The 26,019-nt window shown below is 47.7% G+C and overlaps 1 protein-coding gene and 1 long non-coding RNA gene across 5 annotated transcripts in view; both read left to right on the top strand.

Moving 5' to 3' along the window:
• HIP1 (huntingtin interacting protein 1) overlaps window positions 1–26,019 on the top strand; it is a 133,501-nt gene that overhangs the window by 468 nt on the left and 107,014 nt on the right. The gene's annotated exons all lie outside the window — the stretch shown is intronic.
• LOC121817886 (uncharacterized) lies at window positions 249–24,793 on the top strand. The gene is made up of 2 exons (XR_009598409.1): window positions 249–17,669; window positions 19,194–24,793. It is a non-coding gene; the product is annotated as an uncharacterized LOC121817886 (long non-coding RNA).

Below are 26,019 nucleotides of genomic sequence, written 5' to 3'. Positions count from 1 at the left end.
AGGGGTGCCCCTAGCTGGGGAAGGTCCCTGGCGGGGGGGGGGTGGCGCTGGGGGTCGCAAGTGTGGCTGCAGAGAGTGGGGCGCTGAGTCGGGAATGTGAGGGCTGGGGCGCCCTGTACTCTCCGCTCGATCACTTCAGGACTGCGTTGACATTCCCCCCGTCCCTAGCATCCCCTTCCTTGTGCCTCTAGCTTGGCTCACGCCAGCCCCCAGCTGTCGGCCTCGGAGGACCGGACTGAAGGGGTCTGAGCCCGGAGGAAGGAATGTAGGAAATGCGGTGTGTGGCCGAGTTTGGAAGATGACCGGGGGCTGGAGGAGGGGGCCGGCCCAAGGACAGATATTGAGGGTCCTGGACCAGTGGCCCCGATTCGGGTCAAGTTGGGTTGTTCTGGGGTGCCCAGAACCCTGAATCGGGGTTTTGATTTCATCCCCCTAAATGTGCCTGACAGCTAATAGGCAGCCTGCCCTAAATTGTCCAGCCTGAGCAGGGCTAGGGGCCAAAATTCCTCACTGTCATCAACAAAAAGCCACAATCCATTTTTACCTCAGAGTTTTAATGCCTGGTGTATTGATTGGACTGAATAAAGCTGACATGTTTATGGTGTTCATCGGCTGGTTTGTATGCAAAATCCATTTCGAAGGGCACAGCACTTCTTTTAATCCCACTGCTGAAGTTGTATGGGCAAGTTTGTTCCTCACTCGCGCTCACTCTTGCTCTCGGAGTGAAACCTTTGAAGAGCCAGGGGGCTTCCGCTGCCAGAAGCTGGTTCTCCCGTTCTGTTCTGCTCCCCACCGCCCTCCCCAAACTTAGTACCATGTGAAGGAAGGGCAGTGGGGTTTTAGATAAAGATTGTGAGGTCCTGATCGAGTGTTCCATGTAGGGAATCTTGCAAAGAAGGAAACTTTTCATGAAAACCCAGGAGACTAATTCCTCTTCTTTTTCCAGGCACCTCTGGCCCTTCACAGGTGTGTCCAGGTGGTGTAAAGTAGGCAGTGTCCCCTCCCTAGGTCATCATTCTACCCCACACGGGATGGGAGAGAAGGCTCTTTACTTCTCTCTCCCAGGGTCTGGCTGGGTTTAAGCTTTATTTTCTAATTCTGTGGATTGGACCCCAGAAAGGAAGGAAGATGCTTGTCTGCTATGGGCATTATGCCCTCGTCTAGCTGCCTGGGCACACAAGGCTTCTTGCTCCAGGAAACAGTGTAAATCTTTCTTGTAATGGACAAGGAAAATAAATGGTAATTCATTCCTTTTAGAGTCTCCAGTAAAAACTGGAGCAATAGAGAAATACACATAAGAGTTTGACCCATTATAGTGATGGAAATTAGGTTTGTGAAAGTTTCTCTAGCTATCCAGGGACGTCCCAACAAGGAGAGTCTAGGTCAGTGTTAGGCAGTATCTTACATTCTGTGGGGCACTGATAATTGGCCAGATTTGAGCTAGTGGCGTGTGTGTGTGTGTGTGTGTGTGTGTGTGTGTGTGTGTGTGTGTGTGTAAGGGAGGTAGAATGAATCAGGAAAAGAGTTTCTGTGTTGTTGAAACTATTAGGGCAATAAGAGAGTGAAGAAAAGGAAAGAGAACAATTCTAAAAACCTCACCTTAGTCAATCTGCAAAAATGTGTATTGTTTAATGACTACTTACCCAATGTATGTGTGTGTTAGTCACTCAGTCGTGTCTGAATCTTTGCTACCCCATGGACTGCAGCCTGCCAGGCTCCTCTGTCCACAGAATTCTCCAGGCAAGAATACTGGAATGGGCAGCCATTCACTTCTCCAGGAGATCTTCCCAACCCAGGGATCGAACCCTGGTCTCCCTCATTGCAGGCAGATTCTTTACAGTCTGAGCCATATGAACATGAGTTATAAAAAAAATTTAATGAGTTAAGAGACCATGGAATCAGTGAAGGTGGGCGGATGATTGTAACTAATTATGTTTGGCACTTTTCTGAGTACTTTATTGTATCACCTTCTTTAATTTCAGTAAAGTACTGTGAGGTGATATTGACAAGGACCTATGAGGTGAGTATCAACCACATTTTATCTGGAGGAAATTGAGGCACAGAGAAGTTAAGTAACTTGCCCAAGGTCAGACAGCATGTTGTGATCCCAACCTTTAACCACAGCTCTGTGTGGCTTCTGAGTACTGGGCCGAGCACTGGTATGGGAACTGGAAGAGGCTGAAATTTGATAGCCAGGCACATGGAGGGGCTGTGGTCCCAGGCAAGTTTTCCAGCTTTTCTTAGCCTTGGGTTCCTTATTGCAAAATAAGGATACTACTTACCTCACAGGTTGATTATGGGAGACTAGATTAAATAATATACCTGGAGGCATTTTGTAAACTGGAGAGCACTGTGGCGATGATGATTGCTATAATCTGAGGAGGAGAGGGGACCAGAAAAAAGGCCAAGTACTGGGGCAGGCTGTGATGAACTGTTCAGTAGAGGGACAGAAGTGTTCCTGGTTAATGCAGTGATTACCAGGAGTGATTGCTTAAAGTCCAGGCTGTTAGGGTGCGAAGCGGGTGGGAGCCCTGCGAGGTCTGAACCCCATCCTTCAGCCTGAGCCAGCACTTGCTGGGGAGAGAGGAGGGATGGGGCATTCCAGGAGAAAAGGTATGGTCTGGAGGCGGGTGTAAATGAGATTCATCAGTTAAGGTGGACAGAGCAGAATAGGCTCCTCCCACCTCCAAACGCCTTGCACCTGCTCCCTGTCCTGTCCCCGCTTCCCTGTGACCCCCAGCACCCCGTGAACTTCCTGAGGGTGGGACGGTGTCTCACTCGAACTTCTGTCCTCATGTGCCTAGGGCTGGTGTTAGTGGTGAAGTGACTGTAGTCTTGGGTCCAAAGTGACGAGTTGGCCCCGGCCGGGATGCCTGGCGTGGATGGGGAACTCAGCTCTGGGCCACAGGGCACATCTGTGATTACTTGATGTTCTTTCTTAATGGCCCCCAGTTCCCTCCTGGTCCTGCCTTGTCTCTGCGCTCTCAGCCCGTGGCCCTGCCCCAGGCCCCTCCATGGACTCTGAGTTCCCTGCCTTCCTTCCGGTCGGGTTTGCGCTCCGGCTGTCTGTGCCCTCAGACCAGACTTGTTTTCCCACCAGTTGTCAGCCTCTTCCAGGAAGCCTTCCCTCCTCAACTCTCCTGGGATCATCCTTATATTTCACGTGATCACTGTCCCTGCCAGCCCCCGGCTCCAGCTAGACCCCCGGTGTGCTGCCCACCCAGCCCATTACCAGCGCCCTTCAGACTCTGGGGACATAAAACGTAGATCTTGCCCTCAAAAAAGCTACAGTAATAATGATATGTGGCCTGGAGCACTTTACAGTTTGTAAGTTTTAGCACTGTTGGGGCTGCACTGTGGTGGGTGTTATCACCCTCATTGTATGGATGAGAGCTTGGTAACTTGCCCAGGACTGCCAGTTGGTGAATGAAAGGGTCAGAATTCAAACCCAAGACTCGGGGTTCTAGGCCCTGGTTGTAGGTCTCAGGCCCTGTCCACCACACTGTCCTTACGTCAGCCAAGAGAGTGATTCTGGAATGAATCAGTAGGGTTGCCACTCACAGACAAAATGTCCTGTCTCTATTTACTTAGCTGGAAAATGGTTTTCTCCATGGTTTGCTTGTTTTTTCAACATCCTCTTGGTGAGTACATACTGTGAAGGGGACACAGAGATGAGTAAGATAAAGAGACTGGCCCCAGAGGAGCTCATGAGTCAGCGGGGAGGTGGACCGGCCACAGCGGGCCTCCTCCAGGGGGAACAGAGGACCCACGGCGCTGGCAGTGCTGGAGCCAGTAGCAGGGCAGGACCTGCTGCATCAGAGCCTGTATTTCAACCAGACATGGAAGTTTGAGCTGCTGCACTCTGTGGCAGCTGAGTGCTGGGATCAGAAGAGAGCACGAGGCTCTGGAAACACAGAGAAAGGGACAAACCCTTAGTCACGCTCTCTTGGATGGAGCCCACGACAGAGTAAAAGGTGCTAACCAATCATATAATGAGAAGAGCCAGGAGACAGAAACAAATATTTGTAAGGGCTTGCTGGGTCCTAGGGACTTGCTAGGTGATTTATAGCCATTATCTTATTTGATAGCTCAGGCTCAGAGACACCAAGTGACTTTTCCAAGGTCACACAGCAAGCAAATAGACCAGCCAGGGCTTCAGAATCAGATGGCCAAGGCCTCTTCTCCACATTTACATCATCTGCCATCGTGAACATGATCTTCAGCAGATGCTCAGCCTTCAGTTCACCAGCTGAAAAATTTTAGGGTTGGGCTGGAGGGATCAGTGGTTCTCAGACCTGGCTACACTGAAATGGCTTCTAACATAAAAGATTCTGTATATTGTCCCCTGCTTGCTCCCTTAGTGAGTACTGAAAACTAGAAAGGATGCTGAGAGCTTTCTTTGGCTCCGTAGTTTTGTTCTCTTCTGGTTTCCTCCCAATGATACTAATGAGAAAAGCCAGCATTGATCACACTTACTCTGTGCAAATGTAAAGGCCTTGCACAGACCTCCCCTTTTAATCGTTACAAAATACTTACAGATTATGAAGTGTTAGTCACTCAGTCACGTCTGACTCTTTTGTGGCCCCATGGACTATAGCCTGCCAGGCACCTCTGTCCATGAAATTCTGCAGGTAGGAATACTGGAGTGACTGCCATTCCCTTCTCCAGGGGAATCTTCCCAACCTGGGGGTTGAACCTGGGGCTCCTGCATTGCAGCCAGATTCTTTACTGTCTGAGCCACCAGGACACCACCCTGTTTTATAGATGAGGCAGTTGAAGTTGAGAGGCTTAATAACCAGCTCAAGGCTCTGAAGTGAGTAAATGACAGAGCTGGGACTCAAAGCCAGGAAGACCGGCCCGCGAGCCTGGCTTTTCCGACTGCCGGCCCTGTGGCACTGCCTGGGCCCCTCTGGCTCCTGTCCGTCTTCCTCCCCTTGGGGAAACTTGGGGTCCCCAAGGCTCTGTCCTCACCCCACTTCTCTTTTACCTCCTGTCTACTTCCTAGCCCTCACTTCCATCTGATGGTTTCTGTTCTCACCCCCATGACACCGACTTCCTGGCCTGCGTGACCACTTTCCATTGGACATCTGCTCCCTGATAAACCACTCATGCCCCAAACTCCACTTGGGCCTCCCCGGCCGGTGAACCCCTGGGCCCCGCTCCCTTGACTGCCGTCATCTCCCAGGATCTGCCCGGAGCCCTCCCTGCCTCTTGCCCGCTCTGCCACACTGCATTCTGTGATGTTTCTCCGATCCTTCCCTCCTTGGCTTCTCGCTGTCCCTGCCCTATTTCCTCCTGCCTGCATCTTTGTAATCCCATCCTTTCTGCCCCCTCAAAGAGCCTGATGACTGGTGGATTGTCCCTAATGCCTAGCACTGCCTGTGTAACTCGGTTTTTCCAAAAACCTGCGCTGGCTGCCCAGAGACCCTGCAGGATGTGGTACCTTCAGGGTCCCTAATCCCTGTCCTCACAGAGCATCCTCCACCAGGCAGCTCCTGTGATCTGGTTCAGGTGTGCAGGGGCCATTCCCTACTGTATGTCTCTCCTGTTCATCTGTGCTCACATCTTGGCTTCCTTTCCACGCTGGAAGTTCTTTTTTCCTTTTTTCCCAGTATTTATTTATTTATTTGGCTGTACCGAGTCTTAGTTTTGGCATGCGGGATCTTCAGAGATCGAACCAGGGCCCCCTGCATTGGGAGTGTGGACTCTTAGCTACTGGACCAGCAGGAAAGTCCTAAGACTGGAAGCTCGTGAGGGCAGGGTCTGAGTCTTAGCGGGCCCTTGCACGAGGCAGGCACTGGGGCCTGTTTGCCAAACATGTGAATGTTCAGCAGTCAGAGGATCTACAGCAGCCTGGGGCCGTAGGCAGGCCTCTGCTTGCAGAACGCTTTTCTTTGCACATTTTGGAGGTTCTCTCTCTGTCTCCTTCAGTTTCCCTAATGATTATATCTCACTAGATGCTGCCCTGTGTGCCGGGCCTGGGCACCCAGGGTACCGTGGAAGTACATCACTCAACTCCTGAGAGCTTGGTTGGAGAATTCACTCAGGAAAGAGCCTGATGGGGCTGGAAACAGAATTAAGGCTCAAGGGTAATGATTTGAATTTCCATCAAGTTCAGACACTTGATAAACATTCCCAAACCATGGCCTTGGACTTCCTAGAACTTCATTCTGCTTCAGGTCAGATCTTTCTGAGCTAGAAGAGGTTATCAGGAAGGGAGAGAAACTGGTCTGGTGTCCTGGGCCCCTGGACATGCCCAAGGGCAGTGGCCTCTGTGCAGGTGCTGGAGTTTGGGGCTGAGCATAAGAGATGTTAGGATGATTGTGGGAACAGGAAGTCTGGGGATGTTAGGATGAGTATGAGAACAGGAAGTCTGGGGACATCAGGAGGAATACAAGAATAGGAAGTCTGGGATGTTAGGATGAGTACAGGAACAGAAAGTCTGGCTTTGCCCCTGCATCTCATTGCAAAATGAGGAGGCTGGAAAAGATTTCTGAGGGTCCTTCCAGGTCTCAAATATTTCAGCTTTTAGAACTCCTGTAAGCAGCCTTTCACATTAAGATCACGACACTTGTTTCTTCTGAGCTGTCAACTGCTGTCTTGAAAGGGGTTCCCAAATGCCCCCTGTCTGTGGGATGGGGCTCCAGTACCAGTGATGTGGGGCTCACAAAAGGACGGTGCTGCTCCTTAGGAAGGGATGGGGTATGTCCGCGTGGTCCAGGAGAGAAGATTCCCGGCCCCACTTGGGCTCTGAAAGTGTTGCTCACTCTCAAGGCACTGATGAGGTTCATTTTATGCTCCCCATCTGCAGGCCCACTCATTCCACTACCTCGGGACCAAATGTGCGGGAGGCCTGGGTGGGGCGCGGGGTAGCCTGGGGCGGCAGCACCACGGGCCAGTGGCCAGGCCTTCTCCTGCATCCAGAAGGGTTGACGGCCTGGAGAGGTGCCCACCTAGGAAAGGGAACTTGTCAGCCCCACCTCTTGGCAGGATGGTGACTGCTTCCTGTTTTCCTGTCTGGGCAGGCAGGGAGGAGCCCTGTTCCCGGCTGTGGGCAGTGAAGTTTGACGCTGCGGGGAGAGGGCTGGGGACCCAAGGTGTTGTCTGGCATAGCCCGCGGGGGAGAGAGCACGCATCTTCTTGGATCTGAAAGGCCGCCCTTTACTGCCACCTCTGCGATCAGTGCTCAGAGAGCCCAGGAAACTGGGCTATTCAGGAAGCCAGTGTGGCCAGTCACTTCTTTTAACTATCACCGTGCGAAGTTTTCAAAGTACGTTTACAAGTAACCTCTTTTCAGCCGCGGAGCAACCAGGCAGTAGGTAATTTGGGTCAGTTCTCAGGCATGGACACTGAAGCCCGGAGAGCTTCTGTGGCTTGCCCAGGAGCACCCAGGAAGTGGCTGAGGAGCTGAGGCTGGAACCTGGTGGGTCTGACCTCAGATTGTACACTTTTTTTTCCAAACCCCTAAAGCTGAAGCCTGGCCAAGGTTGGTAACTTCAAAAAGGTACAGAGATTTTTTTTTTTTTTTACTCCCTAGATTTTTTTTCAATTGACTTATTTGGACATTTGAAATTCCTCCCAGAAGATGTTTTGCAACACATCACATCCCAAAGACAGAGGAGCCTGGCGGGCTACAGTCCATAGGGTCGCAAAGAGTTGGACATGATTGAGTGACTAAGCATAGCACAGCACAACGATCAGATAGAGTAGGAAATGGCAACCCACTCCAGTATTCTTGCCTGGAGGATTCCACGGATAAAGGAGCCTGGCGGGCTACAGTCCATAGAGTCACAGAGGGTCGGACGCAACTGAGCGCAGCACAGCATAGCAACTATCAGAAAAGCCTGTATCCAGAAGATGTTTAAAAAAAAGGAAAACCAGAAAGGACAACCCAATAGAGAAACAAGCAGGAGGAACTTCACAAAAGAGGATAAGCAAATGGCCAACAAACATATAAAAAGGTGTACAACTTTGTTAGTAAGCAGGGAGGTAAAAATTAAACTGAGATATTGCTACATGTCCATCAGGATGAAAGAAATGAAAATGGGAAAAAAATTCACAGTGCCAAGTGTTGGCAAGCATGTGAAGCAATGCAAGCGCTCGTGGACTGCTGATGGGGCTGGACACTGGTGCAGCTGTATTTCAAAACAGCCTGGTTGTCTCTCTAGTCAAAGCTATGGTTTTTCCAGTAGTCATGTATGGATGTGAGTATAGGACCATAAAGAAGGCTGAGCACTGAAGTACTGATTCTTTTGAACTGTGGTGCTGGAGAAGACTCTTGAGAGTCCCTTGCACTGCAAGGAGGTCCAACCAGTCCATCCTGAAGGAAATCAGACCTGAATATTCACTGGAAGAACGGATGCTGAAACTGAAGCTCCACCTGGATGTGGAGAGCTGATGTGGCCACCTGATGTGAAGAGCCAACTCATTGGAAAAGACCCTGATGCTGGGAAGGATTGAAGGTGAAAGAAGACGGTGGTGGAGGATGAGATGGTTGGACAGCATCACTGAGTCATGGACATGAGTCTGAGCCAGTTCCGGGAGATAGTGAAGGACAGGGGAGCCTGCGAGAGAGTTGGACACCAGTTAGTGACTGAACAACAGCAACAACATCAAAAATTAGCACACTCAGTAACTCGCCAAGTCCACAACAAGCAATATGCCCAACAGAAATGTATGCCCACGCACCGAAAGGTATTCGTAGAAGAATATTTATTCATAATCATGTTATGTAATAACCCCAAACTAGAAACAGCTCAAGAGCTTATCAGCAGTAGATGGATAAGTAAATTGTGATCTTGTCTCTCATGGTGATACTACATAGCAGTGAAAATGAGCAAACTCTAGTTACCCTCAACAGCCTGGGGGACTCTCTTTTTTTCTGATACAGACCATTTGTTTTGAAGTCTTTATTCGATTTGTCACAATATTGCTTCTGCTTTATGTTTTGTTTTTGGCTGTGAGGCATATGGGATCTTAGCTCCCCAACCAGGAATCGAACCTGCACCCCTTACATTGGAAGACGAAGTCTTAACCACTGGACCACCAGGATTAAGTCACAACATGACTCTTACAAACATAATGTTGGGGGCGGGGGGAGAGACAGACTCTCAAAGGACAGCTGTGAAGACTTCCATTTATATTAAGCTCAAAAAACAGGCAAAGCAAAACTGGGACTTAGGGGTGCTTGCATAGATGATAAAACTGTAAAGAAAAAAGGGACTGATTATTCTAAGAGCCCAGATAAAGGTCACCTTCGAGTGCAGGAGAGGTGAGTGAGGGGGAGGGTGTTCAGAACAGGGGCGCTTCTGTGGTCCTGCCATCCATCTGTGTACTGGCCTGGATGGTGGTTTATGATAATTCATTAAGCTGTGCTTTTTCGCTTCATGCAGTTCTCTCTATTTATATATTTCAGAATACAAAAGATTATAAAAAGCCTCTTTCCAGGGAGTAGGAGACTGTCTTGCGGAGGCTAAGTAAGAACCTGCCATTTAGATATCCACCCACCCTTTGAGGTCTCTCTCAAACACAGCCTCCCCCGTGAAAGTGCCTCTGACGCTGCCCTGGAGCTGGGAAGTGTTTGATTTATGAATCATGCGTCTACAAGCTGCACACTCCGAGCGCTGCTGTGACACGGAGCGGGGCGGGTGACACCTGTCATTAGGCCACGCTTAGCATGGTGCCCTCGGCTCCCGTTGACGTGTGTCTTGTGTCTCCCTTCCTCAGTGGCAGACAGGTACTCTTTCCTCACTCATCTTTTGGTGAGTTGCCCCAGTGTCTCGCAGAAGGCTTTACACCAGCCCCAGCTCAGTATGTCTGTTAAATACGAAATATATTAGAGAGAAGTTCTCTAAGGAGAGAATGAGAGAAGAAACCATGTCTCTAAGCTCAAACGAAAGCACATTTGAATAAACCAAAGACCCAGATGGTAGGCACAGAACCTCAGACTTGGCTCCTGCTCCAAAGATTTAGATCAAGCCGGACATGATGGAGGAGAAGAGGAGGAGAGGAGGGCGTCAGAGGATGAGATGGCTGGATGGCATCACCAGTGCAGTGGACATGAACTTGGACAAACTTCTGGAGATGATGAGGGACAGAGAGGCCTGGCGTGCTATGGTCCAGAGGGTCGCAAAGAGTCGGACACGACAGGGCTACTGAACAACAACGAGGCGTGATGAGCCACTCTGATTATCTGGGAGCTTGAGGACTGTCGCCTGGGAACATGGCAGAAATGCTGACCTTCTATCAGTGGTTTTTTTGAGGTCTCTGTCTGGCTGCGTGGTCCCTGGGGCCAGCCCCTGGTGACTTTGCTCTGTGTTAGGCTGCCACATGTCCCCTCTCCCATACTGGCCTGGATGCATATACCTTCTCTGGTGTTCCTTGGATCTGGCTTAACTGATGCTATATTCTTCCCTCTCATTTCCTATAATCCATCAGAAAGATACACAGGCGTGAGTGCTGTGGTTTCCTCTCTGAGCAAGATCAGCTTCCCCTGGAGTCACAGGTGAGCCCAGGGCTCTCCCTTTCCAGGGTTGGCATATGTGTGCTCAGCTGCTCAATCATGTTCAACCCTTTGCGACTGCATGGACTGTAGCCCACCAGGCTCCTCTGTCCCTGGGATTCTCCAGGCAAGAATACTGGAGTGGGTTGCCGTTTCTTACTCCAGGGGATCTTCCTGACCCAGGGATTGAACGCACATCTTTTGGGTCTCCTGCATTGGCGGCAGGTTCTTTACCACTTGAGCCATCTGGGAAGTTTCAAAAAAAAAAATATACGTTGAGTGCCTTTTCTTTGTCAGTTAAGTTCCTGGTGCAGCGTCTGGCCCTGAGCAACTCTCTGCACAGGTTTGTGGAATGAAGGATAAAATCTTTTTGGTGAAGGACTGAGTGAGCATCAGCCATTTTTGGTCCCAGTTCTGAACTGTGAACCCTGATTTACAGTCCCTGAATCTGGGATCACGTGAGCATAATTGGAGCTACCCAGAGGGACCCTGGAAACCCCGTCCCTTTGATGTAACTGTGGGTGGTCCTTGGGGACTTCCTATTGATTGTCATCTCCTTGACTCATGCTTGGAAGTGACTTGCCATCTCCTGCTTCCCTTGAGACCCTTATTCCAGGATGGGACCTCCCTGTGCAGCCGAGGCCCTGTTACTGCTCAGAAAAATCCAACACAAGCAATGAAAACAGAAAGAAGGAAGGAAGGGAAGGAGAACCCAGTCCATCTAAACCTGGACTCCACCTCCTGCAACAGACCTGCTCATTCTTTTTTGTTCTCAGTTTCAGGGAACCTCAGTTTACAAACCGTCCCAGGCCGTTCCACTTGGAATTGTCCCACTCATTCTAAGAGACCCCTCTCTTCTGCCTGGACCTCTACAGCTAGTCATCGAGTCCTGCTGTTCTTGTCTCCTTGACTGCATCTCACATCACCCCGACTTCTCCGCCACCGCCTCTGCCTGAGTTCAGGCCTTCATCTCAAGACTTAGCTATTTATTGCACGGCCCACCTGGCCCTCCTGACCTCCAGTCTTAACCCTCATAAGTTCTGCCCTTGCCTTAGCTGCCAGAGTTTGGTTTTAAGAGGTCCAAGTGTTTATATCACTCCAGATTTTAAAAACCTCTGTTATGCATAACTCTAAGCTGAAACCCAAGCTCGTTGGCATGACACAGAGCCAGGCTTTGCCAGCCTTAATGTCCAGCCACCGCCGCCCACACTTCCTGTAGCCCAGCGCCACCAAGCACCTTAGAGTGCTCCCAGCATGACCCATGGCTTCTCCACTCCTGGTTTTTCCAGGCGGCAGCCTTCTCTTCTGCCCAGAACGCCTCTCCCATTTTATCCACCTGCCAAACTCTTTCCATCTGGTGAGTCCCACCTTCATGGCCACTCCTGTGGAAAGTCCCCCCTCCCTTCTCCAGGCAGATTTAGTGAATGGTATTTCTGTCTGTCGGGCTTCCCAGGTGGCAGTAGTGGTAAATACCCACCTGCCAATGCAGGCGATACAAGAGACGCAAGTTCAGTCCCTGGGTTGGGAAGATCCCTTGGAGGAGAGCATGGCAACCCACTCCAGTATTGTTGCCTGGAGAATCCCTCGGACAGAGGAGCCTGGTGGGCTACAATCCATAGGGTCACCAAGAGTCGATCACAACTGAAGCGACTTAGCACGTATACACTTCTGTCTGTTCTGTGTTAACATGTTTGTTTGGGTGTCTGTCCCACATTGGACCGTGAGCTCCCCTATAGCTTAGCCTGCTCTGTAGGCCTCTGCACCCCATGCACAGGATTCAGCACCCAGAAGGACCTTGGGAGATGTTTATTGAGTGAACTAATGATGCATCTTAAGGACCTGGTTGTGTTTGATTGTTGCTGCAACAGAAGAGGGAAGGGGCCCAATTCTCACCCAGGGCAGGTGCTCCCCACCTAGTGAATGCATTTGATCTGTGTCATGTTGACCTAAAACGAAAGTTTTGGCAACACTGGTAGGATAACTGTGAGCGTGTTTTAGGAGTGGAGACTTCAGTGGGAGGGACAGAGGTGGTTCTGTGTGCAGCCACAGTACACGCCTGGATGGGAACTAGGAGCCAGGATTCCTGGTTTATGTTCTACTGGCCGGCTGATTGGCGTTCCTTCTGCATCTCAGAAATGTGATGTAGCAGGTAGAGAATGCCCCCACCATTAACATAGCCATGTCTTCTGTTACATGGCAAAAAGGGACCCTGCAGATGTAATTAAGGACCTCAAGATATGGAGAGAAGGGACTTTCCTAGCTGTTCAGTGGTCAAGACTCCCTTTTTCTAATGTAGGGGGGAAGGGTTCAATCCCTAGTCAGGGAACTAAGATCCAACATACTGCATGGCATGGCCAAAAAAAAAAAAAAAAAAACAGAGGAGCCTGGAGTGTCCAAGTGGACCAGTCTGATCACATGCCCTTAAAAGCAGAGAATCTTCTCTGACTGCCAAGTGGAAGGGAGACATGGCAGAAGGGAAAGCCAGAGGAATTCCAAATGGGAGAAGGATTCAACTTGCCACTGCTGGCTTTGAGTGGGAGGGGCCCACGTGCAAGGGCCCAAGGGACCCTCTAGGAGCTCAGAGTGGCCCCTGGCTGACACAGCAAGGACACGGGGACCTCAGGTCTTAAACAGCAAGGAATTGGATCCTACCAACTACTGGAATAACCTTCAAAGCAAAATTTCCCCAGAGCTCCCTGTAAGGAATGTAGCCCTGCTGACACCTTGATTTTTAGCCCAGTGAGATCTTACTGGCCTTCTGACCTACAGAACTGTGAGATGATAAACGGGTGTGGTTTTTAGCTGCTCAGTTTGTGATAATTTTTTTATGGCAGCGATAAAAGCTAATCCAAGATGGTATTAATAACAGGTAACTCGTGCCCTACAGCAAGAAGCCCAGTGGAACCCAAACAGGCCACCCTTTTAAACCTACAGGGACGCTTGTTATTTCATCCGTGCTTTCTGTGGCCATAGAGAAAACTTTGGATTTCCACTTGGCACTTATTCACAGACATTTTCTCCTGGAAAAACAATTCAGCAGCCTGTTCAAAACATTCTTTCCTGCCGGGCCATGGAGTTCTCTGGTGCAGTTCCAGGTTTGAAGATCATAGGTGTAAGTTACTTAACTTAAAATTTTTTTTGTTTGTTTTTGATTAAGTAAGTGCTGTGCTATTAAAAAAAAAAAAAACAAAAAACAAAAACCCAGGTGGGAAATCCCAGAGTTACTATAGGATCCTGATGGTGTCTGCACTCGAGGGAGCTGACTGAAAGTCAGGAAGCACAGGCAGGAATAAATGCAGGGCTTCCTTCAGGGTGGGCCTGCCCTGTTCTGAGACTTACCTAGGTTCACTGGTGGTCTGGAATGTTCCTGAAACTTTGGGCTTAGTCCCTGATGGCTCAGCAGGTAAAGAATCAGCCTGCAGTGCAGGAGACACAGGTTTTGATCCCTGGGTCAGGAAGATCCCCTGGAGGAGGAAATGGCAACCCACTCCAGTATTCTTGCCTGGGAAATCCCATGGACAGAGGAGCCTAGCGGTCTATAGTCCAAGGGGTCGCAAAGAGTCAGACACGACTGAGCACAGGGCCCATTGTAGCAAAGTTAATCTCTTCATTTTGATGATTTTTTCCTACGGTTATATAAGATGTTAGTTAATATAAGGGGAAGCCAGGCAAAGATGTACGGGAACTCTGTACTATTTTTGCAATTCTTCTGAAAGTCTAAAATTATCTCAAACTAAAATGTTAAAAAAAAAAAAAAAAGAATGGCATGTTGCTTGGCAAACGTTAGTCAGGGCTGAGTAAATGTACATTCCACTGCTCCCTTGGGTCATCATGGGGACCCTGGAGACCCCACAGACGTAGGGATGGGACAGTGGGGTTTAAGGAGGGAAAGCGTGGAGAGTCTGGGCTGCATCAGGGGAGGCAGCAGGGTGGGGTGCCTTCTCCAAAGAAGACCTGCTCTGAGCTCCCCCCGCCCCTGGCCCGGCCGAGGTCTCAGAGGGAGAAATGGCTGTGGAGGACCTTGTCTGTGGTTTTGCAGACACACTGCTCCCAGCCTCTACCTGCTGCAGTCAGACAAGCTTAGCTCCAGTTCCAGCTTGGTTACTTATCATGGGAAGGGGGCGAGGCTTGGGAAAGCTCCCAGTCCATGGGATAATGTACTGACATCTGGGCTCAGTGAGGGATTTGAATGAGAGGGCTCAGAGCAGTAGCCAGTGCCCGTGGTGGCTTCCCCTCCTGTGAAACCTTCTCGATTGGCCCCCACGGAAGTGCCCATCACCCAGCAGGTCCCCCACAGCAGTTGCTTTGTGTCCCTCCAAGGACCCTCTCTAGGGATGCCCTTCTGAGTCTTGTGGTTTGTATGTCTTGTTGGCCCATGACTTAGAGCTTTTGCAAACCATAGGGTTTGCCTATAGGGAAATGCACAAATTGGTGGGTGAGCAAGTGAATGAACAAGTGAGTAAGTGAATGAGTGAACCAGTGAACGAGTGAAATGGATGAGTGAATGAGTGAGTAAACAGATCTCCCTCCTGCCCCTCTGAAAGAGGACAGTATTTACTATATATGATTATTGGCCCAAATGCTTGCCTGGTGTCAGGCTGTCCTCTGGGATGACTCTGGGAGTGTTCAGACCAAGCACCCTTTTATTAGGCTTTTTCTCCCTCTCTCTTGGATGCCAGTCACCTTTCCAGAAAAAGCAGTCAACTTCTTTCTTACCCTGTTTGAACATCTCCAGCTCTGACACTGTTCGTCAGTCAGTGCTTTGGAATTCTCCAGGCCCCTCTCCTTGTTGCTGAGAACTTTTTGCCACAGGAAATCAGGCTCATTTTAAGGGCCAAACAGTCACTAAATATAGCCTCCTGGCATAGATATTTAAAGAGCTGTGTTGGTGATGTTATGTCTGAACAAAGAAGAAGGAGAAAATAACTTATTTTTTCTTGATAGAAAAGTGAAGTTATACCAGATTTTCTGTGAGTCCACAGGGAGCCGAGTGCCCTGGGTGGTGTCAGTGTCTTAATTATGGAATCGCCAGCTTAGGGCTTGGGGTTTAGACTTCTGTGGCCAGCCAGTCATTTCTTGATAATTCCTTCTCATCTCCATTTAAAAATACCTCCTGCCCTGGTAAATTACCTCAGACAAGTGTGACCTCCCTGCCACGCCCAGGGGCAGGGAGTGGGCAGTGCACAGGGAGGTGTGAGAGATGCTCTGCCCACCCCAACTCCACCCCCCGGGACTGCAGGGAGCCTAAGTGGAGAGCCCACCCGAGTGCTGGTTGACCAGCAGGGGACAGAAGTGGAAGGAGTGGGATGGGGCCCTGGGATCTTGGTGAAAAGCAGAGTTCTGAGAACGCTTCCTGCCTCAGAGAAAGGTCTGGACTGAAATTCCACTCACACTGGTCGGGTCCCCGATGGCATGGGCGTGGGGCTTCCGTGGGGGCTAACTGCATCCCACCTCTTCTTTCTCTGGCTTCCACCTTGGACTCATCGGGTGGTCAGGATAATATCAAGAGTATAAAGCTTCAGCGGTGATGCTTTGTTTTTTTGTTTGGTTTGGTTTTGCAAATGTTCCTTTTGGAATATATAAACAGAACTATTCTGGGAAGTTCTTCTGAACTTACACCTCTTTCTGTAAGAAGCTCTGTGCAGTGGGCTGTCATAGTCTTTATATGTGTGAAGATGCCTGTATTTCACCATCCTTCCCCCCCCCCCCCATCCTGTTATAACCGAGATTTTATCAATATGTACCTGTTTGGTGGTCGGTACACAAACATCAGTTCCTAGGCTAGTGTTAAAAAGCCTACACAATGGAGCTACCAAACTGCCAAAGAATTACTCAGCCTCTGTTCCAGATTAAAATTTAGAAACTCTTTATTCATAAGTAGAGGACACCAGAGCTCAGAATCTTCAAATATTGCTAACTTGTAAGCCTTTTGTGAGGAATGTCCTGATAACACAGGATATGATGTCTTACACATTCTATCCACAGCACATTAACAGGTTTGGGGAAATTCCAGACCTTCTCCTGCATGATATTGCCACAGAGAGTGTGCAGTTCTGATAAGGAGACAAGAAGACCGTATAGAAGACACAGAGGTGATATAGTAGGGAAAAACACAATTATGAAAAATGGATCATTTAAATGACTGTCATTTGGGCTATGTGTATTTCAGGGGATTTGAATAATGCCCTTCACAGTCTATGGAATGTTAAGTTTACATCTAACAAACCTCCCAACATTCCACTAATTTCTGGTCTTGCTGAGATTAACCAGCATACAAATTTTACCTCTTAAAAAGGCGATTGCACCTTTGTATTTACAGATGTATTTAGGACTCTCTCAGTGGTCCAGTGGCTAAGACTCTGTGCTGCCAGTGCAGGGGGCCTGGATTTGATCTCTGGTCAGGAAACTAGATCCCACATGCCACAACTACTAAGAGTTTGCATACTGCAACTAAAAAGATCCAGCTGCAATGAAGATCAAAAATGCATGCTGCAGCTAAGGCCCAGTACAGCCAAATAAATAAATATGAAAGAAAGATGTATTCAAACGAGGGATATGGTGGGATTCCAAGCTTCTTAAAACTATGTTTCTAGAATTCCAGAAAACTTGCCATTTCTACAATAGTGATACAACTTGCTTCTTGGAGTTGCAGGAGAAAGGTTTGTAAGAACCATCACTAAGACTGGTCTAAGACCGCCTTGTTTCCCACCACTTTGGAGCCTGAAATATCTTCATTTTTAGATTCTGGCTCTGCTGTTAAGTTTCCTTTAGTCTCTCCTTGATGATCCTCCTCTGCCCATTTTCTTTTGCTTCCTTTTCCTCTTTTGTTGAGACTTTTCTAGCCAGAAGATTTATTCTTTCCTATAGCCCTTTTTTTTTTTTTTTTTTTGCCTAAGATTCCATTTTTTTCCAAAGCCAGCTTAGGTGACTATTTGCTGGTATTTTGGGTGTTTCTCCTTAGTGCCCATTCGGCAGAATTGGCCTTTGTTCTTGTTATCTTGGCCGCAAGCGGTGACTGTGGACACAGTGGGGCAGGGGTGTGGTGCCAGATACCTGTGGGTGCCCTGCAGAGACATTCCCAAAGCCAGGAGCCTGATCGTTCCTCCTTCTGCTACCTGAGCTGCTGGGATACAAGATGGAAGTGGAATAACAGATGGAACAGGATTAGGTTAGTTATTTTTCTTCAACGCTCTGAAGCTGCTAGTCTGTTGTCTTCAGACAGTTACCCTAATTGTCAATCCCTTGTATAATCTCCCTTTTCTCTCTGACAGCTTTCAAGATTCTTTCTTTTTAATGTGGTACACTCTGTACACTGGTGTTTTAGCTTATTGTTCTTGGGGCTTGTGTTAGCTTTTACTCTAATTCTGGAAGTCTTAGCCATTATCTCTCGGAGATTTTTGCCTCTGACTTTTTTCCTTTATTCTCCCTTTTGCAACTCTTATTAAATGCATTGTGGAGCTTATTGTTCTGCTTGCCATTTTATTTCATCTCTCATGTATATTTCCTGTCTCTTTTTCTGTGTTTTCACTCCAGGTGATTTTTTCAGTTTCATCTTCCCATTCACTAACTCTCTCTTTAGTTGTGTTTAAACATACCCTGATTTCTAGAATTTCTGTTTAGTTCTTCTTAAAATTCACTTGCTTGGGACTTCCCTGGTGTTCCAGTGGTTAAGACTTCACCCTCCAGCACGGGAGGTGCAGGTTCAATCCTTGGTCAGGGAGCTAAGGCCTCAGGTTCCTCTTCGGAATTCTCTTCAGAGTTCCCGCCTAGAATTTCCCAGAAAGGAACGCTGGAGGTAGAATCAAAGATCGATGTCCCAGGGACTTCCCAGGTTGCCCAGTGGTTAAGACTCTTTGCTTCCACTGAAGGGGCTTGGGTTTGATCCCGGGTCAGGCAACTAGATCCCGTGTTGCAGCTAAGAATTCACATGCCACAACTAAAGACCCCGCATGCTGCAACGAGGATCGAAGACCCTGCCTGTTGCAACTAAGACCCAGAGCAGCCAGATAAATAAATGAATAAATGTTAAAACAGAAAACAAAAACAGAAAGATCAGTGTGCCAGGGACTTCCCTGCTGGTCCAGTGGTTTAGATTTCATGCTTCCACTGCAGGGAGCATGGGTTGGATCTCTGGTCGGAGAGCTAAGATCCCACAAGCCTGACGTGGCCAAAAAAAAAAAAAAATCAGTGTCCCAGTTTTGGCTGCAAGTCACACTCCCTGTATGATCTTGGGCGAGTTACATCTCTATAAAGTGAAGACATTGTACCAGTTAGCGTAAATAAAATGTACAAGAACAACATGTAAATATTGACACAGCTCTGGGAGGGTCGATGGCAGTCATTCTCATTTAGGGGTAAAAGTTTGCATGTTTCAGTGAAGCGCCACGTGGGTGCTCCAGGGTCATGAAGCCCTGTGAGACTTTTCTCACCCTCTTCTTATTGGTGTCCTTCATACATCATTTTTTGTCTCTGCTGTGGGTGTATAGGTGGTAAGTATCATGTCTGTCAGCCAATAAATTTCTTTTTGAGGGCTTGCTGTATGTGACACGGAGAAGGCAATGGCACCGCACTGCAGTACTCTTGCCTGGAAAATCCCATGGACGGAGGAGCCTGGAAGGCTGCAGTCCATGGGGTCACTGAGGGTCAGACATGACTGAGCGACTTCACTTCACTTTCACTTTCTATATGACAGGTGTAAAAACCAGATTCTGCCCTTGTGGAGGCTCTGCCCGGTCCCTGGAGGGACAGGGGCCCTGTTCTCTTTGGCTGGTTCTCCAGAGTTCCATCAGAGCTTTGACTGCGTGGGTTAGTTGCAATGCCTGCCAAGAAGATCTGCCTGGCAGCCTTCATCACTCAGCAGATAAGGTTTCCTAAGCGCCTGCAGTGCCAGGCGCCAGGAGTCAGGCATGAATCAGACTTGATTGCTGAGTTCAAGTTGCTCCTAGACCCCAGGAAGAACAACAGGGGAGCTGACCGGTCACCGCAGTCTGCTAGCCGCGGAAGCAGAGGATGCTAGGAAGGGTGGGAAGAGCCCAGTGAGCAGGATTAACTGTCTGAAGTTGCTTATTAAAGAGCCCAGCATGGCTCAAAACCTGACAGCTGGAGAAGAGTAGGAAGCCCTGAGCAGACTGGAGGAGCGGGGAGCCCTCGGGGGCAGGTGGGCCTGGAGGAAGGCTTTGGAACACTCCAAAGGTGGGGTAGCTGAGGGGAAGAGGGCGGAGGAAGCATGCGTGAACAGGGACTACTGCAGGCAGAGGCTGCAGACTGGCAGCCCAAGGGCTGGATTCCTTTGTGGGCTTGTTTTATTTGGCCTGCACAGTGATTTTTTTTTTTTTTAATTTTAAAATCTTTAATTCTTACATGCGTTCCCAAACATGAACCCCCCTCCCACCTCCCTCCCCTGCACAGTGATTTTTTTTTTTTTCCCCCAATGGAACTCAGTGTCTTTACACAGAGAATACACTCTTTCCTTCACTGCCATCCTTACCATTCCTCATTTTCATCACTGGCCTGTCTGAACACATTTATGGAATGAGCCTAGACCCCTGCCCTGCCCTGGTCACTGAAAACCCAGAAGAATCAATGGAAAAGAGTCTCCATATAAGGAATATAAGTGTTGGGAGTGAGATTATAAAAATCAACAATATATTGGCCTATATATCAGCAGCCAGCTTGAAACTATACCACAGAACAGATCCTAGTCAGTGCAGTAGCAAGACCATAAAATGCCCCTGTAAGAATCTGTGAGGGGCTTCCATGCTCCCAGTGTGGGGGCCCATGCTCCATCCCTGGTCAGGGAGCTGATCCCACATGCCCTAACTAGGCATCCCGAATGCTGCAACTAAGACCCGACACAACCAAGTCAGTGTTTTTCAATAAGAGATTCTGTGAAATCTCTACTCCTTCACTTACGTTGACTGAGTGTCTGCTGTGTATTTTATTTTAAAATTTTACTTAATTTTTGAAGAGAGAATATACTTACTTGGTTAAAAAAGAAGCAAAAAGGCTCCTTCCTGTTCCTGTCCCCCTATTGTCGAGTCCCTGCTCAACTCGAAGCGAGAGACCCACTCACTGATTCCTTTCTGTGTCCATTGAAATATTTTATTTTTATATATAAGCAAATATACATACAGTGGAATATTTCCCTCATCCCCACTATTAATACAAATGATAGTTCAGAATCTTGCCTTTTCAGGAACTTCTCTGGTGGTCCAGTGGCTAAGACTCCAGGTTCCCAGTGCAGGGACCCTCGGTTCAACCCCTGGTCAGCAAACAAGACCCCACATGCCGCAGCTAAGAGTTTGTATTAGTTAAGTTAAAGTCACTCAGTCATGTCTGACTCTTTGCGACCCCATGGACTGTAGCCCTCCAGGGGCTCTTCCCAACCCAGGGATCGAACCCAGTTCTCCCATACTGCAAGCAGATTCTTTACCATCCAAGCCACCAGGGAAGCCCAAGAATACTCAAATGGGTAGCCTGTCCCTTCTCCAGGGGAATCTTCCAGACCCAGGAATCAAACCAGGGTCTCTTGCATTGCAGATGGATTCTTTACCAACTGAGCCACCAGGGAAGCCCACGAGTTTGCATGATGCAAGAAAAGGACCCTGCATGCCCCAACTAAAAAGATCTAACATGCTGCAACTGAGATCCGATGCAGCCAAATAAATAAATATATGTATATATTTTTAAAGAATCTTGTTCACTTAACCAACCGTCTTGGCAGTCTTTATATGCCAGCAGATAAAAGGTTTCCTTGTTCTTTTGTTCAATATCAATACAAATGCTGATTGGAGATAAGACAATTAACTCTAGAATAAAACTGCTTGGATTTGAACCTGGTTCTGTCTCTATGACCTATGACCTCATTGTCTCTCTATGCCACACCTTTTTGTTTCCCCATGTGTAAATGGACATGATAGGTACCAGCTCAAACTGATGCAAGAATTTAGTGAGATGATGCTTATAAAAGGACTTAGAATAATGCCTGGCATCGAGTGAACCCCCCCAAATATCAGCTGCTTTTCTTATTCTTCTTAAAGTGATGGAACGACACACACAGGGTAAGGTAAAGGAATATGGAGTGACTTGGGGGGTGGTATTTGAGATAGAGGGGTCCTGTTGAAAATTATAAGACTTTACTGAGAGATAGAAAGCAGATGAGTTAATGGAGAGACGTACTTTGTTTCTAGATGGAAACGATGGACTTTGTAGAGATGTCAGCTCTTCCTAGTATAATTTATATTTGTCCTATTTGTAACCAAAGGGCTTCCCTGGGGGCTCAGTGGTAAAGAATCCACCAGCCAATGCAAGAGATGCAGGTTCAATCCCTGGGTCAGAAAGATCCTCTGAAGGAGGAAATGGCAACCCACTCCAGCATTCTTGCCTGGGAAATCCCATAGACAGAAGAGCCTGGCAGGCTACAGTCCAAAGGGTAGCAAAGTTGACTCGGCCTTGTTGACTGAGCGACTAAGCATGTGTTTGTAAGCAAAACCACAGTAGAATTTATTTTGGAACCTAAGTTTTTCAAAAATTTATCAGGAAGTATAAACGAGAAGAATGTTAAAATTTTGAAAAAGATTGTGGTGGGGAGAAACTTTCCTTATGAAATACCAAAACCCATTTAAATGATTAAAACAGTGACTTCCTCATTTAAGAATAAGTAGATTGGGACTTCCTTGGTGGTCCAGTGGATAAGACTCTCTGCTCCCAAGGCTCGGGCCCTGGGTTCTGTCCCTGATCAGGGAACTAGATCCCACATACTACAACTAAAGAACCCGCATACTACAATGAAGAAGGGTCCTGCGTGCCACAGCTAAGACCCAGTGCAGCCAAATAAATATTTTTTTAAGCAAAGGAAGTATAGATCAGTAGAATAAATAAATAGGGTAAATAGTCCAGAAACATACTTTATACACATGTAAATTAATTATATGTCAAAGGTGACCTCACACATCAATAGGAATGGAAAGATTACTTGATAAATTAGGTGGGGCTCATTTGGTTAGCTGTTGGGGAGAAGAGGATGTTTTCAGTTCTCACCTCAAGCTGCAGGCCTGTATAAATTCCAGACAGATAAAATGGTTAAATTTGAGGGGGAAGAAAATCAAACCTTTAGAAAAACACTTGGAGAAGGTCGAAGGAAGTCTGGAGTAGAGGCACTTGAAGTTTCAAAGCCATCAAAAATATCCCAGTGAGGATGGGAGCGGAGTCTAGGGGAGAATGGATACATGTGTATGTCTGGCTGAATCCCTTCTCTGTTCACCTGAAATTGTCATAACATTGTTAGCCGGCTGTATTCCAATACAAAATAAAAAGTTGCTTTTTTACAAAAGTCACAATGAAAACAATGTGAATTTATAGGATCACAAGAAGTTGAGGGTTCTGTTTTAGTTTTCCAGGTTGGCTGTTACAAAGTGCCATGTACCAGGCGGCTTAAAACAACAGAAATCTTTTTTCCCACTGTTCTGGAGGCCAGAAGTCCCAAATCAAGCTGTTGGCAAGGCCACGCTCCCTTTGAAACCTACGGGAAGAAGTCCTTCCTTGCCTCCTGTTAGTTTATGGTGTTCGCACTCCGTGTTATTCTGTGGTTTGTAGGCAGATTGCTCCCACCTCTGTCTCCTTGTGGGCCTCTGTGTCTCTCTCTTCTTATAAGGACACTAGTCATCTTGGGTTAAGGACCCGCCCTTAACCAGTGTGATCTCATCTCGACTGAGCAACAACCCTTTTTCCATACAAGGTCCCATTCTGAGGTACTGGGGTTTAAGACCTCAACACAGCTCTTTGAGGGGCCGTCATTTTATCACTGGCTTTGTGCATCAGGGCACAACAGGGAACTTCAGCTAAAGTAGTGGAGTGGCCTTCATCTCTCAAGACTTACTACAATACTAGTGAAAACAAGAATGATAAAGGCCCACCAAAACAAAGGATGAGAAAGGGATCACTAGGCAATGAGATACATAACAGTTTACGAAGAATTGGAGAGACGGTAACAAGAGGAGTGCAAGTGGGTTCTGCTTCGTGCCAGTGCACTTGAACTTGGAAGCATCATGGTGGGGATGGGGGCTGGGGGGAGGCAGGACTGAAGTCAGAAGATGTCTGTCTGTAAGAACTGACACTCCCCCTCCAACACTGCATTCCAGTAGGCAGGCATTTATCCTGCAGCAGTGGACCAGGTGGGAGAAACTGACCCAAGGGATATCCTCATTCAGAAATGCTGTGCTGGGATTCCCTGGTGGTCTATGGGTTAGGACTCGGCGCTTCCACTGCAGGGAGCACAGGTTCAGTTCCTGGTCGGGGAACAAAGCTCCTGCAAGCCTGCTGCACAGCTGAAAACAAAAAGAACAACAACAACAAACAAAAAACAGAAAACCTCCACATGGCAGAAGGTGCTAAGAACAAGGGATTATCCTGGAAGCATTGCTCCATCCCGATGAGTCAAGTGCATCCACCTCCCGGGCGGGGGATCGAAAGATGCTTCTCTGGAGAAATTCAAGTCTTTAAAACAAAACCCTCAATAACCTGATCTCAGGGATGCCCAGAGATAGCCTGGGTCCCTGTCCACCTGTTCTAAAACAAAATTTGCCAGTTGATACATTCCACCCCCTGGCACTTCCACATGGACCTTTCAACTAACGTTTTAGAACCTCACAGCTAATACAACAGCCAATCAAGGTTTAGCCAAAGGTAAGGAAAGGCAAGTCCCAGCACAAACAAAAGAACAGTCAAGAAAGAGCAACTTACAAAAAGACAACGCCAGCTCGGAGGAAATCTGCAGACTTCTAAGTAGTATTCCCATAGAGTTCAAGAGGGCCGTGAACTCAAATTTCGTTAGAAGGTAGAGGAGATAAAGGAGAAGAAATCTCTCACAAAGTAGCAAAATAGGACAAAGAGTTGAAAAGCACAGAAAATAGATGAGAGTCATGGAGAATCAATCCAGAAGTGTCAATATAAATATATTTAGGGGCTTCCTTGCTGGTCCAGGGGCTACGACTCCACACTCCCAACGCAAGGGACCCAGATTCAACCGCTGGTCTGGGAACTAGATGCCACATTCTGCAGCTAAAGCTCCTGTGGACTGCAACCAGCACGGCCATATAAATAAATATTGAGGAAAAAACACTAGACTTCCCTGGTGGTCCAGTGGTTAAGAATCTGCCTGCCAAGGCAGGGGACACGGGTTCAATCCCTGGTCTGTGAAGATTCCACATGCCACGGAGCAACTAAAGCCCAGGTGCTCCAGAGCCCACCAGCCTTAACTAGAGAGCTGCAGACAAATAAACATTGAAAATAAAATGAAATTAGTAAATGAAATAGCAGGGTCATTGTATCAATCGGACATCTTGAATTCATTAGGAGAAGGGAATGGAGATCAAAAGTGGGAAGTTGAGTTGGGAGGGTGGGACGGATGACAGCTCACTGATGATTAGAAGCTGTCCTTACTGCTTGGTGTTGGTGGTGGTGGTGTAAAATTCACACGGCACAAAGTGAACCATTAACCATTTGAAAGCATCCAATTCAATGGCATTTATACATTCAGAGCTGTGCAGCCTCTGCCCCTGCTCAGTTCTAAGGCATTTTCATTGGCCCCTGCAAAGGAAACCACGTACCCACGAAGCCGCCCCTCCCTGGGAGTTCCCTGATGGTCCAATGGTTAAGACTCCACTCTACCAATGGAGGGTGCCCGGGTCAGGGAACCAGAACTCACATCCCTCGGCTAAGGATCCCGCGTGCCTCAACTAAGACCCGGCACAGACATTTCTTTTTTTTTTTTTAAAGCAGCCCTTTCCCACCTCTCTGTCTCCTTTCCTTCCCCCGCCACCCCCCAGCTCCTGGCAACCACTAATGCACTTTCTATCTCTACCCATTCTGGAAGTTCGATTTCAGTGGAATCACACAATATGTGACCTTTTGTGGTGGCTTCTTTCACTTAGCATGATGTTTCTGAGGTTCACCCTTGTTGTGACATGTCTCAGTATTTCATGCCTTTTTATGGCTGAATAACATTCTGTCCTGAGAATAATACCAGCTTTGTTTGTTTATCCATTCATTTAACTGAAGGACATTGGGTTATTTCCACTTTGGGGCTGTTGTGAATAGCGATGCTATGAACATTCATTCTTCCAGTATTTGTTTGAATACCTATTTTCAATTCTTTGGGTATATACCTAGGAGTGGAATTGCTGGGTCATGTGGTCATTCTGTGTTTATATTTTTGAGGAATTTTCAGACCCTTCCGGTGAAATTACACTGTTTTACATTTCCTACCAGCAATGTAAGAGGGTTCCAGTTTCTCCACATCCTTGCCAACACCTGTTATTTTCTGTTTTGCTTTTTTTTTTTAATTCAGTTGACATCCTAGTGGGCGTGAAGTAGTATCTCATGATTTTGATTTGCATTTCCCTAACGACTAATGATGCTGAGTATCCTTTCAAGTGCTTTTTAGCCACTTGTGTACTTTCTTTAGATAAATGTTCCTTTGTGTTCTTTACCTATTTTTAAACTAGATTGTTTTTGTTGCT

This window comes from Ovis aries, chromosome 24 (assembly GCF_016772045.2).
Source record: "Ovis aries strain OAR_USU_Benz2616 breed Rambouillet chromosome 24, ARS-UI_Ramb_v3.0, whole genome shotgun sequence".
Taxonomy (NCBI): Eukaryota; Metazoa; Chordata; class Mammalia; order Artiodactyla; family Bovidae; genus Ovis; species Ovis aries.
The sequence above is the reverse complement of the archived record's forward strand: the minus strand, read 5'-3'. Positions and strand labels throughout refer to the sequence as shown.